The sequence below is a fragment of the Salvia miltiorrhiza genome, chromosome 2, assembly GCF_028751815.1.
Source record: "Salvia miltiorrhiza cultivar Shanhuang (shh) chromosome 2, IMPLAD_Smil_shh, whole genome shotgun sequence".
Taxonomy (NCBI): domain Eukaryota; kingdom Viridiplantae; phylum Streptophyta; class Magnoliopsida; order Lamiales; family Lamiaceae; genus Salvia; species Salvia miltiorrhiza.
Genome location: NC_080388.1, coordinates 23,085,014 through 23,101,253, shown reverse-complemented (window position 1 = coordinate 23,101,253; position 16,240 = coordinate 23,085,014). Strand labels below are relative to the sequence as shown.

General features: G+C 41.2%; 1 long non-coding RNA gene across 1 annotated transcript; it reads left to right on the top strand.

Moving 5' to 3' along the window:
- Positions 1-9,089: 9,089 nt before the first annotated feature.
- Positions 9,090-11,876, top strand: LOC131011629 (uncharacterized). The gene is made up of 3 exons (XR_009097056.1): positions 9,090-9,403; positions 10,975-11,035; positions 11,613-11,876. It is a non-coding gene; the product is annotated as an uncharacterized LOC131011629 (long non-coding RNA).
- The last annotated feature ends 4,364 nt before the right edge of the window (positions 11,877-16,240 follow it).

The following is a 16,240-nucleotide window of genomic DNA, read 5'->3' as shown; positions in this document are numbered from 1 at the left end:
CGCCTTTCTATTTCTCTGTCCCTACGAATGAATCGATCGAGTCGACCTCCTCTAACCATTGCTTCTATCTTATTTCGAAGGTGTGTACACCCTTCTGTAGTATGTCCGAAGGCATTGTGGAGCTCGCATAAAAAATCATTGGGTTCCTGTTGTAGGTGATCACTAATTTCTTAGCAACAAAAACTGCAACTAACACAGGCAATTGTAGCAAATAATAAGCAATCGAGTATCGTATCCACAGAGACTGTAAAACCGAAATTACTTTAGCTATTCCCTAAACAGACACTCACAGTAGACAGGCAAAATAAAAAAGACGGTGAATCAAATACTAAACTTAATAAAAAAATCTAAACAGCAGAAAAACAATGATAAATAAATCAAATATTAAAAGACTCTGACCCTAGGGATGTACTTTTACTAATTAATTACATGCATTTAATCTATTGATTCAATTACCAATTTAATCCAACCCTGATGAGAGATCACAGAACTATTCACAAGCTTCTCTAACGAACACCTATGAAAGTAGATTAATTTACCCCCCTTCACATTCAAGACTCCAAGGAATAAACTAACTCCCAAGCGTACACAAAGAATAGCTCCCTATAGTTTCACCTATCCCATTCAAGTGTCAAGGCTACTACCATAACATGCATTCCTGAATCGGCTGAACAATTATCGCATTCAAGTCTTCAAATCGAACAACTAGACATGTAAATTATTGGCCAAATAATTCACAAGAAATTAAGCACCAGGAATCATGAATCACAAGTTGGAGGACAAATTGATATCAATAAATCATACACACGTAATTAATCAGCTATGTACAAACCCTAGGTTCAGATTAACGAACTAGCCAAACATACTAAAATAAATCATAAACGTAATTAAAAAGAACACAATTGAAAGAACTGAATTAAATAAAACTCTGAATAAAACAATTGTAGCGGCTTGAATCTTCAATCTTGTGGAAATCCAATCCAAGCTGTAAAAACTGGAAAGCAATAATAATCTAAAGCTATGAAACTGAGAAAATAAAGTTTTGGACTGAAAAAGGAACCCTAGATAAGTCAAAAGAAGACCTATTTAAAGTATCAGGGTAAAATACAGTGTTTGGAACCCAGAAGAACTCTAAAAATCGGAAAATCTCGCAAACCCGCCAAATTCGGCGGTCAAACTCGGCGGTCGCCGAGTTGACCGCCGTTTTTGTGCTAAAAATTGACCAAATTCGGCGCCCGCCGAATTTAACACTCGCAGTGCAAATCTGAAACAGAAATTTCGGCGACCAACTCGGCGGTCGCCGTTTAGGTCGCCGAATTTCTTCTTCAAAATGCCCATTTTCGGCGACCAACTTGACTGCTGCGCGCGACGTTTTTTTTTCGGCCATAACTTTCTCGTCCAAACTCCAATTGGTGATCCGTTTGTGTTCAAGAACTCGTATCGAGATGATCTAAAACTTCTATTTCAGAACATTGTTCCAAATTCGAAGTCATTAAACCTGAAATTTCCTTCAAAGTTCGAGTAAGAATCGTGTTTCACAAGATAAAGCAAATTAAGCACAAAACAACTATCAAACACTCAATTTCCTGTAAAATTAATATCAAAAGAACATAAAAAACCATGGAAACATGAGTGTTATCAACTCCCCCAAACTTAAGCCATTGTTCGTCCTCGAATAATGAGAAGAACACAATCAAAAACACGAATGGGTAAGAAATATAGCTCATCGATGCCTCCGAATAATAAAGAATGATAGAATTCTCAAATCCTCAATAATTAAGCACAAAATTCACCAATAAACACAACCTATAGCAAAATCAACATTGACATTCCAAACAATTGAATCGCACAAGGTATGTGTGTCACTCAACTCTCAATTTGATGGAATAGGACGTGTATACTCTCATCGAAATTCAATGCAATGCAGATCACTTACCATAAGCTTGCCAATCGTCTACAATCTCCATCGCTAAAAGTGTGCCAAGACTAAGATCAAAAAGGTCTTTTTCTTTGGGTTATAATGTAGGGACATTGGTTAAGGTAGGGAAATATAGGCTAAGTGACTCAAAATAATTTAAGAACACCAACCTTATAGCTTCACAAATCAAGTATGGAATAAATTCCATCTTCCACCCAACTATATCACCATAATCAACACAACTTAAGGGATTTAATCATCACAAAACAGAACTAAACACTCTTTTATGCTCTCCATTTATTTCCAACACACAAAGTCGATTTTCTAACAAATTTCTCAATAAACACTCGACTTCACACTTTTTTTTCTTTTTTTTTTCTTGAACAACTTTTTCTTTTCTTTTCTTTCCACAACTTTTCTAGAGCCTATAAGAGTAAATAGTAGCTCAATATCATCCCTTCTTTTTCACAACCCACTATGAATATTCACCACACGAAGATCCCCATATACTTCATCACCCCCTATCATCCGGCTAAAGAATAAAAGCTAAATAGGCTCAAAGAGGATAACAAATGATAAAAAAAATTTCAAGGATAGTGTTTGGGATAATAATGTGGCTAATAAAAGATGGCCTAAAATCATCTCATAATCCTGAGCACAACAGCAACCTCGACACAGAAACCATGGCAAGTTCTAGAAGATCACCACATGCATGACAAAACTCACAACAAAGAATAAACTGTGTATGATAAACACTTATGGCTCAAAATCTCACAGGTTTATTCAACGTCTAAAAGTCAAGGTCAAAATCACTCTAGAATTATGCAAATTAGTTCCAATTATGCTTAAATCATCAAAGAAAATCAAACTCAAAAATTTTTTTTCCACAGAAATCATCATTGGCATCTCACCAGAAATCTAATGGAGCAATAATCATCTCAAAAACAATCACAAACACACACCACCAACCAAGCAGGATAAAACAATAAAGCCAACAAAAATAATAAAAGTGATACACATATCTACTCTCACCCCCCTCCCCCAAACTTATTACAAAACATAAGTTCGAAAATAAGTTTGGAGGTATGATGATATGTGTGTCACTACTCACAGAAAAATATGCTCCATGGTGGTGGTATGAACAAAGCGCGAGTTCCCTCATCTTCCAAGCTCAACACTACACTAAACTCTCAAACAAAACAAAGAAAACAAAGGAACAAAAAGAAACAAAAAGAACAAAAAACAAAACAAAGAAGAAAAATAGTTGGGTTACCTCCCAACAAGTGCTTAATTTAACGTCTAGAGCTCGACGATACCTCATGTTCTCAATGAACATCAAACACAGCGGGCGTGACAGAACGCTTAACACGAACAGAGGTAGAAGACCCATGCGCATCAGCTGCGTGAAAGACGACGCTTCCATTGGGCACATCTATCATAGCCCTCCCCATAGCTAAGAATGATCGACCAAGAATCAACGGCGGATTTGTATCTTCAGGAATATCGAGGACCAAGAAATTCGTAGGGAAGACGAGCTTGTCAACCTTCACAAAGATGTCGTCAAGCTTTCCTCTCGGCTTCACTCTTGATCTATCCGCCATCTGAATCTCCATTGAGGTCGGCTTGAGATCTCCAATTCCCAACCGCTTGAAAACAGAGATGGGCATCACATTGACACTAGCCCCTAAATCGCAAAGAGCCTTGGGAAAGAGCTCTCCTCCAATCTCGCACTCAATGGTGAAGCTACTCGGATCTTTCTTCTTCGAAAGTAGCTTCATTGGCAGCTCAGTACCCACAGCTGTCACCTGCGAGATTTTCCTATCCTCATGACCCATCTTCTTGGTGTGAACGACTGCCTTTTTTTCTTTATCATTGGCAGAGGAACGGATATTGGCAGAGAAATGGTTGATTTCTCTGCTCTGGCTGTTGAGTTCTGAACTTTGCTTCGCTGCTCTGCTATCTTGAGGCTCTGCACGCCGGTCTGATTCTTCAAGTAGCCTCTCTAGCTCATCCACTATGCGTCTATGCTCTGTCTCCTCGGGATTTACAACTTTTCTCTCATTCTTGCAATGGGAGATCTCCAGCTTGATTTCCTTGGCATCCTTGTCGTTCCTCCGCTCTGGCCGATCCCGCTGCTCTGGCTGATCCCGCTGCTCTGTAGAGGAATGGTGATTCCTCTGCTCTGTACGATCTCGCTGCTCTGGCCCGCTTCTCACTTGAATTGCGTTACACTTTTTGCTCGGCTTCTCAGCACATTGCTCTTCAAGCACCTTCCTCTTCATCAGCCTACGGGGAAGTGGACCCTTTGGAATGTATTCCCTAAGTGGAACAGGAGCCTTATGTGGTTCCTCAATCAGAGATTCATGCTCCTTGCTCGTCTCCTCACAGTTTGCCAGGAAAAATTCAATCGCTTCCTCATCTTCAGGAGACACAGTGTCATCGAAAATTGCATTGCATTTGCCCTTTGGATTGACAGTAGTGTTGCTCGGGAATTGGCTCGACTTGTGCTGCGCGGCTGCTTGGTTGGTGACCGCCGAATTGCTCCTTTTCCGTCCCGACTCCAGAATCTTCGTCTTTTCTCGATTTTTGGGCTCGATTCTCGCATAGCTCTTCTCTTCAACATGTTCCTTACACTCCATGCTCCAATATCACTCAATTCTGCATCCAAACAGTCAAAACTACACCCAACCGTGAAATCACGAAATAATAGTAAATGAACTCCAAACTATAATGAAACGGGTGTAAAATCGACTTAAACTACAGAATATAAACCATAAAAACCATGCAAAATGAGTGTTTATCAACTCCCCCAAACTTAAGATGTTGCTCGTCCTCGAACAACGAGAAGAACAAAACAATAAACACGAATGGGTAAGATGATTGGATCATCGATGCCTCAGAAAAATAAAACCTTTCGAATTCCCTCAAATTCTCAACACATGAACACAATAATCACCAACAAGCATAATCAATGGCAAATTCAACCTCGACATTCCAACAATTGACTCTCAAGATAAAAGTGTTTCACTCAACTCTCAATTGATGGAAAAAGGACGTGTATCACTCATCGAAACTCATGAAATGCAGATTACTTACCATACGCTTGCCAATTGTCTCAAAATCTCCATCGCTAAAAGTGTGCCAAGGGTAAGATCAAATAGGTCTTAAATTTGGGTTCTAATGTAGGGACATTGGATTAGGTAGGGAAAATTTGGCTAAGTGACTCAAATTAAATTGCTCTCACCAACCTTATGACTTCACCATTCAAGCATGGAATAAATTTCATCTTCCACCTAACAACATCTCCATAATCATCACAAACCAAGGGATATAATCATCATAAATCAAACTAGACATTCTTTTATGCTCTCATTTTTCTCATAACAACAAAGTCGACTATCCATGGATTTTTTCAATTATCACTTGACTTTCTCAATCAACTTTCATCAATTTTTTTTTTTCTTTTTCTAGAGCTTATAAGAATGACTAGAATCATGTTTCACCCTTATTTCAATCAACCCACAGTCAATATCACACGACGATCCCCATATACTCCATCACCCCCTATCATCCGGTTAATGAATCAAAGCTCAAAAAGCTCAAACACGGTTAACAAAGGAATAATATTTTCAGGAAAGTGTTTGGGATATAACGTGGCTTACGAAAAATGGCCTAAGATCATCTCAAACTCTCGAACACAACAAGCAACCTCGACCAAGACTCATGGCAAGTTCTAGAAGCGCACTACATGCATGACAACACTCAAAAACAAAGAACAAACTGCAAATATGGGCAGTTAAGGCTCAATTCCTCACTAGCTTGTTCAACGTCAAAAGTCAAGGCAAAATAAACTCATCAATCACACACATCAGTTCAAATCATGTCACCATATCAAGAAAAATTGGGAATTACCTTCTTTTTCGCAGAAATCGTCATAGGCACCTTACCAATCAACTAAATGGAGCAACAAACATTCAAATAGCAAAGAAACTATAGAGTGTATCTGAGAGAATATATCAATTTAGTTACAGGCCCACAAATGAACTACTAAGAAAATCTTCTCAAATCATCAAAAAGCTCAAAAAAAAATGTTAGGCTAAAAATGCAAACCATAACTAATCTCCATCCCCCTCCCCCAAACTTATTAAGGAGCGAATGCTCGAAAATAAGGTTGGAGGAAAAAATAGATAAAAGTTATGGTGAGCATACTTACAAATCCTCAAGATGGCGGTCTTCCCTGTCTCCTTTGGAACTCCTGAAACTGTCGTAGGAGTTCCTCCTGCATAGCCATCTGCCTCGCATATTCTTGCTGCTGCCTCTCTATCTGAGCCCGCTGCCACGCCTCAAAGGTCGCCTGCCGATTGAACTCCTCCCGGGCGTATGTCTCAAAAGCGCCATAATGAGCAAACTGCTCGCGCTGATATGCATCCATCGCTTGTTGCTACAGGCGAATCGATGTGATGTCAGTGCGCATCACCGTGAGTTGCGCCTCCTGTTGCTCGGCGAAGGCCTGCAACCGCTGCATCCGATCGGTGAGGTCAGTCACATCAAAATGGGCTCCCGGTCCCCATTGTTCTCCTGCTGCTTCTGCTGCGGGCTCCTCTTGTTCTTCCTCCTCATGCACCTGCTCCTGCTGAAGGTCCTGCTCACCAACCCGCTCCCCTGCAATAACCCTCAAATGGGCGTCAGTGTTCATGAGCCAATTCTGTGTCTCGAAACGCCCGGTCACACGGGTGAGAGGCCGGTTCGGCAGGGGGAAGTGGTCTCCATCACTTTGCACCAGCTTGAATGGGGGCTGGGCGCTCGTCAAGAATCTCATGTGGACCATCCGGCGACCGTTGAGTAGCATATCGCCTGCCAAAGCATCCCATTGAGCAACTGCGGGACAAATACGGTGTGCAAGGGGTGTAATCATCGCTCCAATTGTAATCACTCCTGCGGTGGCCTTTGATGCCTTGAATATCTGCTTGAGGAGGATGTGAGTCAAATCCATTGGGGTGCGTGTGAGCATCCCCCAAATGATGAACAACTCCTGCTGCGTCACATGGGTATTGTCCTTCCGTGCAAGCACCGTATAGGCCAAGATGCGGTGTGCCATCCTTAGGACAGGATTTCTGATGTCCGCCGCATTCGATGTCCCCGACACGAATGAACCAGCGCTAGGCAGGGCTATTTCTCTCCAAAATGCTCCAGCATTGAACTCTATACCAATTGTGTGCACGGTGTAGCCCCCTACTCTGCAGTTGAGTGCCGTGGTGATCTCGGTCACCGCGATATCTGCCTCCCAAATATTGTTGAGCTGGAAAGAGATGGTTCTCGGTCTGTTTTCCTTGAAGACCGACTGATCCAACGAGCTCAGTATCTCCAACGTTGCTCGTTCATAGGTGGGCCATCCACCGTTGAAGATGTGGACCCACCCCACATGGTAGAACAGGTCTCTCACGTCTTCATAAATTCCCATCTCCCGGAGAAGGTCGTGATCGGCATACCGTGTGATTTCGACCCCCTTCTTTGCAAGCTTTCTAAACCGGACCCTATCATCGTCTGATATCAGGACTACCCCATGAAACTCGGGGTCCTCCCGTGTGTATTCGCCCGGTTGGCGGGAGCTTGAAGCACCGGTAGTTCTACGCTTCTTCGGGGCCATTGTACCTGGATTAATTGCTAGTTAGAAACCATGTAATCATCCACAAGATTTCAAAACAAGCTAACTAGCACCCCCTTTCCATCTCTCTTGACAAATCCAACCTCCTTTGTCTATCATAATCCCCCATAACATGCTTAATCTCCCCAAATATACAAAGCCTCATGAATATTATCAATGCCACAATCAACATCACATATAATCATCAAATAAAGATCAAACAATATCAAAGCAAAGATAACAATCCCTTGAGACTTAACAATTCTATAACGAGCATGCTATTGTGAATTCAACCACTTCATCAACACCAACAAGTATCTATCAATAAGCTCAAACACCAACACAATGCATACGATTCAAACTCCTAGAACAATTAAGCTCACAAAAAGTTCTAGCATAAACCCTAGCTCTACTAACTCATCACAAATTCCACAATCAAACCAAAGAAACGTAGAAGTAGCATAGGAATAACACTAGATTAAGAGTTAGAAGCACATACCTTGAAGATTTAGGAGTGTTTTTCGAAAATTCTAGTGTTCTTGAGCAAAAACCCCAAATTCGTGAATCTCCCGATGTAGTGGATGAAAACCCGAAGTAATCGGATGGAATGGAAGCTAATGATGTGGGTAGTAGATGTATGGAAGGAATTGTGAAGCTTCAAGGCCGTTTGGGAGTAATTTAAAGATGAAGTTTTGAAAAAAATGTCACTAGGTGTGCTGAGTGTGTGTTTTAGGTGAAAAGTATGAAATAAGGGGAAAAATTCGCGTATAAAACGTACCTGGGGCAACTCGGCGACCAACTCGGCGATCGCCGAGTTGGTCACCGTTTTTCGGCATTTTTGTGAATGAATTCGGCGATCGCCGAATTTCAGCAAGTAGTGTAAAATCCATCCAGGGATTTCGGCGACCGGCCCGGTGATCGACAAGATGATCGCCGAAATTAGGGCTTGGTCGCCGTTTTTCCAGTCGAGTCGCCGTTTTCCGATTTTTCCATTTTTTTTTACTGTAAAAACGAAACACTGTAACACCCCGTGTTTTGAGAAGCTATTTGTGTCCTAGCTTGAATTTAAATTGAGTTTTAAATAGTAGCTAGAGGAATTATGCACGTGGGCGAATAAATGAGATAAGAAATTTTTAGAGTTTAATAGGAGGCGATATTATTTTCTCGAGTCTTATAAATTCTCTTATTGAGAAACCTATCTTCGCCCTATATTTTTATTAAAATGTCTATGTGATATAAATATTTTACTTGGTAGAATATTCACATATGATTTATTGATGCATTGTTATTATGATATTAGTTATGTCATAATTGAGAAAAAATTTCCTCACATGAATAAATATATTTTCCCACATACTAAATAAGGTTATAATTATTCAAGTATATATATATATATAGATAGATAGATAGATATATATATATATATATAGATATAGATGTATCTCTCTTTCTCTCTCACTCTCTCACCCTCACGCAACACTCCCTCCCCACTCTCCCACATTATTCTTCTCTTTCCCATAATCAACACTCCCTCCCCACTCTCCCACATTATTCTTCTCTTTCCCATAATTGAAGATCACATGCACCTAAAAGGCTAATCTACTAGCCAACACATTCCTACACACTTTAAGCTCACAAGCACATGCACACCTCTCTCTCATTTCCCTCCCTCTCTTCTTCTTCTTTATTTTCGCAGTCCCTCCCCTCTTCACTTCACCTTACTTTCTTTTTTGTTCCACCAAATATAGTAAGAACTAAGGTTTCTTAAAGTGTTCATCTTCAAGCTCAAGCTCCAAGCATACTACGCATCATCCTCTACTCCACCTCCATTGATCTTGTTGGTAGCCAGGGACGGATCTAAGAATTTAATTAGGACTGGGCGAGATTTCATCGGATGTTTTTAATGAATTTTTAGTAAAGAAAACAGACCGGGCGACCGCCGAGATTTCATCAAAATATATACATATATATAGGTAATAATAAAAAAAAATTGACCGGGCGACCGCCGAGGCTGCCCGGCCTCTAGATCCGTCTCTGTTGGTAGCAACCTCAATCCTCCTCTTATGTTATATATATATATATTTTTTCATGATATATATAGGCATGTATATTGAAGCATATTGAAGCATGATAGTCCCGTCTCTACTCTTGTGATTTTCGAAAATGTTGGTGAAAGAAAGTGTTATGAACTCCTTCAAAACTTTCACTACTTTTCATATGCTCATACCCTTCTTCATGTAGATGCATGAGAATGGAAGATAGTTCTTGAAAACCCTTGAGAGAGCTATATGTTATGATAAGTGAAGCATGATGAGTTATTAGTGTGAAGATGCATGAGAATGGTGATGAAAGTGTAGATCTAAGGTGATATGTGCATATGTGATAATTTCAACCATTTTGAGAAGTTTTCTTACGTTCTGGACTGATCAGTCGACGAGGTTTCCCTCGTCCAAAAATCTTCAAAATGTTACAGAGTTTAGATATATGTGTCTTGAGGACGCTGGTAAAATTTCAAGTCATTTGGACTTCGTTTACTACCTTTTTAAAATATAAATGTTTTACTGCGCATTTCCGCCGGAAATTTAGAAAGGCAGTCCCTAGAGTCACACGTTTCAGTAACTTTCAAAACCATTCAGCCTCCAAAAGTTTTATGATAGAACGATACATGTGTCATACAGACTCATGTAAAATTTCAAACCCTTTAGCCAACGTTTACTATTTTTCAAAAATCCTAGCTTCCAATCGTGCAAAACTGCCGAATCTGGTAGACTGTGGGAAAACACCCATATCTCTTAAACCACTTGGCGTTTTTCACTCTACTTTTTTTTAAACGAAACTAGACTCAAAGAGGTTTTCATCGGTATAAGTCTCGAATCCAGGAGGTTCCTGAGTTAAAGCAGTTTATTCGTTAAAGTTGAGACAGAACAGAATGTTAAACTGGTAGTGTCCGAAACTTTTACCTTGATTTTGTGTTAAGAATTTTGAAAGAGCTTTGGTGGAATTATACACCATGATATGGCATGAAAATGCTACTAGAAAGTTTTATAAATATTTTTCAAGGCTTACATGAATATTTGAGAATTTCCCTTCAAGGAAAAAGATTTCAAGTTCATAGAATGACTTTTAAGTCATTTGACTATTGAGATAATTCATTTATATTATGTGAAATATTTGTTTATTTGAAGCATGAATGATTAAGTGATTTTTGAATGCTATTTACCTAGGATTGAGAGTCTTTTAATTGGATAAGATATCCGATTAAATTGGGAGGTCCAATTGGATAAATAGTGGAGAAGTTATAAGATGAGATTAAGCATTGATGCAAGTATAAGTATTGAGATATTAGTTAGATGAAATTCTAACTAGAGTTTATTTTGTCACATGGCAATCTAAACCACGTGCGCCACCAAAGGTTCGAGTGACGGCCGGCGTTAGTACGACTCTGAGCGTTACGTCATCGACCCCTGAGACAGGTGGGCTTTATTCTAACTCTATTATGGCTAGCTACCATGATAATAAGTTCAAATGCAAATTCTTATGAAAATGAAGCATGTTGAAGCAGTATTGATGAGTATTATGAAAATTGTCAACTTGCCATATTTATTATTGATGAGAATGAGATATGGTATGTTGCCTCTATGAAAGACATGATTATGATCATGATGCAAGATATCGGCCTTTGACTGATTTATATGACAGTAAAGGTTTTGTGCGCAGAGGTGATCGTGAGCCGTCTCTAGTCGGCCGGTCACGGTGATTTGAAGGAGGCCTCCTTCTCTTCACCTTATATATATATTATATGAGTTCTCATAGTTGGCACATACCGTGAATATTTAATGTCTGCAGACTAATGATATTATTATGATGATGCAAATGAGTTTATGACAGAAAAATATGAACAGGTATTTTTAATCTCAGTTAAATCCTGTTGATGCATTGAAAAGGGCAAGATTGACATATAGCTCTAAGAGCAACATTTCAATTATTTCCGGCATGAGTCCACTGAGTGCTTTTTGGTACTCAGCCCTGCATGTATTTCTAAATATGCAGGTCTGGCTTGGCGCGAGGATGGGTGAAAGCTGTTGGAATTGTCAGTTGGCTGTGTCTTTCCTATGTCTCATATTTATCTTTATAAGCTTTGACTCTATAAGAATTTGAACTCCCTGCTATATGTCTTCACACATATAGTAACGCATCTCGCTGCATAACTCTGATGAAACTCTTTATTTAATTTGCTTATGTCTGTAATATCCCTTAAGGGAAATACTTCTCAGACCCTTGCTAAGTTTCAATGGCTTAATCATGTTTACCCAAGCTAGTAATTATTTTGGTCTTGAAATCCTTCTTTAAAATGAGTAAAGTTTGCAATTGCTTCCGCTAAAACAAGATGTATTCCTATTTCTTTCACTATTTCTTTTATTAGTCGTACGATACTTGGTATACGCTATCACTGGCTATATCGGGCTGCGACAGAGTGGTATCAGAGCAGCTCGTCTGCTCTGAGTATAATCTCTTATAGAGTCTTTTCTTAATTGAGTCTAAGCTAGAGTCTTAGACTAAAAGAGCTATGTCACTGACAAGAGCCAACACCCCATCTCCGCCAGCTTGACGAGGTATGCAAGTTAAAGTTTAAAGTTACTTATGAGCATGAGATATGCAATTGATAAGTTGATGATATTTATAAGTTGAGAAAGAAGCATGATTAGTACATGATGCAATATTATTGATATCTGGTTATGATTGACTTGATAAGTAATATGGTGGAAAATTTTTATTGGAATCAATATTGATACCGATGCACTACGAGAATCCTAGAGGAACACCGACAAACGAGTATGTTATTGAGTAATAAACGAGTAAGTCATTCTTGACTTAGTAACACGAGTTGTTATTCTAGCATGGCAGACGGATTCGACATAGTACAGGCTTTCTATGACTGTACTTTGGAGCACCACGAGACTATTGGAGAGTTCTTAGCACGCTTCCACCACAGGTGGATTGACGCCGTAGAGCATGGAGTCACGGCCCAGCAGGCCATGCAGATACTACCACATAGGATGCCACCCCACTGGCAGGCTTGGTGTCATTTTATCGCCCCAGACTTCTATAGCCCGTTGGCACCGGGAGGATTTGAGGTGCGATTTCCGGAGTACCTAACCATTCTGTTGAGCCGGTTCGTGATGTATGCACCCTACTTTTACCTGACAGAGAGTGACACCCGAGAGGGTGAGGCAGAGAGTCAGCCTCAGGGTCTTCCTGAGACTGAGGATCCTTTTATGGCATTGGGACTAGACCTCCTTAGCTTCCAGCCGATTGATGACCCTATTCCTTCACTTCCTCAGGGCACTCTGCCCGAGGAGGAGATTTCTCCTATTGATATCTTGGTTACCCCTATGACCATAGACACCACTGAGGCCATCGATACCACCGAGCAGCTGATGAACCCCATCTGTGAGACCCTCCCTGTTCCTTTCCCCCCTACGGTTGGAGAGGGCGAGATTGCTATGGCTGATGTTGATCTATTCGCACCAGGACCTTCACGACCCCAGGGGACAGCTAGAGACACGGAGGACGACACAGGATCAGTCCCGGTTGTTGGGACTCTCATCTCACAGCCCTTGGATCTTCCTAACATGGGCCAGGCCTTCGAGACGGACGTCCCTCGAGGAGATCCGATTCGAGAGAGAGCCGCCTTCGACCCTTTTCACCGTGCCGACTCTGACAGTGAGGATGGTGTGCCGTATGTGCCCCGATTGGGTGACGCTCGAGCAGATGTCGGTGATGATGCTACGGAGGATGGGAGTGACGATAGTAGCCGGGGTGATGGTAGAGGTCATGGGTGGATATGGTTTTGATATGATGGTATTTGAGTAGAGATGTATATATATGGTAGCTTTGTTTAGATAGCCCGTAGATTTGGCTGGTAATGGATAGTTCCATCCCAGACCAGGGCTTGTACTTATTTTAGGTCCCTATAGTACACGGGTAACGGATAGTATCTGTACCCAATTGTAGGGCTGCTTGTACATAGACGCAGTATTGATGCAGTAGCTAGGTCTTTAACAGAGTAGTACTTTGTACTGACCTATAGCAGTTTATAGATCATTTTGTACAAAAGAAGTCCTCGCTGAGGCAATTTTCACGGTATATACATGATGGGCCAAAGTGGCCATTTTTGACTAAATGAGAAATGTGATTACTTGTTTTGATGCATTGTTATGATGTAGTTGTCAATTTGTATACATTGATTGAGAACCGAGTACTTGATGCATTGAGTATACTCTATGTGATAATGTATGTATATACATATATATATATATGAGACGCATGGTATGTTGTGAATTACTCAGCTATAAGACTAGAGTAAGATGATCCTTGTCACATAGAGGAACTTATCTTTTAACCCAAACTTGTAGATTGTCATAATGCCTCCACGAAGAGTGTACAGAAATGTACCCGTGAATGAGGAAGAACCCAGAGAACCTACACCGCCGTCTCCACCTCAAGATAGGAGAGTGGAAGAACTTTTCTTAAGACAGAACCCACCGACTTTCGCAGGCACGGGAGACCCTGCTGAAACGGAAGAATGGATTCGTGCTATGGAACGAATCTTTCGATTTTTGAGATGCAACGACGCAGAACGTCTTATGTGCGTGTCTTACCAGCTGAAAGGAACCGCCGACTATTGGTGGGAAGCAAAGCAGAAAACTATGGCCCCAGAGCAGTTAGATGAACTCACTTGGGAGCTTTTTAAGACTGCTCTGTGTGAGAAGTTCATACCCAGAAGCTATAGGAAAAAGAAGGAGATGGAGTTTACCACCTTAAAGCAAGGGAATAAAACTGTAGTGGAGTACGATCGACTATTCTGCGATCTGGCCCGATATGCACCGTATAGAGTGGATACGGATGAGAAGATGTCCGAGTTGTTTTGCGCCGGACTGCGACAAGAGATAAGAGTTGTATTGGCAAGTCAAACGGCACTTTCCTACGCCGAGGCCTTGAACAGAGCTCTAGATATGGAGCTAGCAATGCAACCAGAGAAAACAACACACACACCAACGCCTCCATCAGCTCAATATACGCAAGTATCAAACACTCCCTACTCTAACCAAGGACAGAAAGGAAAACGCAAATGGGAAAATCGTGGAAATGAGGGTAAAAAGCCATGGCAAGGTCAGAATGTCCAGGCTCCATTCGTGAAAGGCGATAAATTATTTTATGGTGGACCAGCGACCTCACACCCCGGACACCAAGGGATACCCCCTTGTCCTAAGTGCAACAAGTTACACACAGGAGTGTGCAGAGCTGGAAACCCAAATTGTTTCACTTGTGGGAAACCAGGGCATTACTCGAGCCAGTGCCCCAACCGACAGCAAGGGATGAGTGGAGGAAGACCCAATCAGTTTCCAACCCCACAACTCAGAGCAATGGAAGGAATTCTTCCTCTACCTCAACCACTACAGCAACAACCTTTTCGCCGTCCAAACCAGCCTCATAAGCAGCTACCTGCACCGCAAGCAGGAATACCACCGCAATATCAAAGGATGTATGCTATCAATCAGAAGAATCAGGATAAGAACCAAGGAAACTTAACAGGTATTGGGGAACTGAAAGGTGTACCCATTGTTATTCTCTTTGATACTGGAGCATCACATTCTTTCATCTCATATACTTGTGTGGATACGTTAGAGCTGAATGTAGAACCAGCCCAGCTACACTTAAGGGTAGCCACTCCCTTAGGGAAGATCACCACCGTGACACATGTGTGTCCTAACTTAGAATTCGAATTAGGACCTCTTAAGCTTAAGGCTAAGACGTTGAGACTTCTGCGCATGTGGACCACAGACATCATTTTGGGAATGGACTGGTTAGCAGAACACCATGCGGTGATACAATGCGAGCAGAGACGGATATCATTCCAGCCACCTGGCCTGGAACCTACATGTTTTTATGCCATCAATAGGAAATGGAAGAAGACACCTATCATCTCTGCAGTGCAAGCGAACAAGATACTAAAAGAAAAGGGCGCGACAGCATATTTAGTATACTTGAGCCAAGAAGAGGAAGCACAAATAAAGATTGAAGATGTACCTATAGTGCGGGAGTATCAAGACGTTTTCCCTGATATTCTACCAGGTCTACCCCCGAACCGACAATTGGAATTCACAATCGACTTGGAACCTGGAGTAGCACCAATATCCAAAGCACCATATAGGATGGCACCAGCAGAATTGCAAGAACTGAAGTTGCAACTACAAGAATTGTTGGACATGGGATTCATTCGACCCAGTGTTTCGCCTTGGGGAGCATCGGTCCTGTTTGTCAAAAAGAAAGACGGAAGTTTAAGATTGTGTATCGATTACCGGGAATTAAACAAGGTGACCCTAAAGAACAAGTATCCTTTGCCACGTATAGACGATTTGTTTGATCAACTTCGAGGAGCACGCGCTTTCTCAAAGATAGATTTAAGGACAGGGTATCACCAATTGAGGATACGACCTGAGGATATTCCAAAGACAGCATTCCGCACGAGATACGGACACTATGAGTTCATAGTGATGCCTTTTGGATTAACAAATGCCCCCGCCGTATTCATGGATCTCATGAATCGAGTGTTTCACGAATATTTGGATCAATTCGTGTTGGTATTCATAGACGACATCTTGATTTACTCGAAG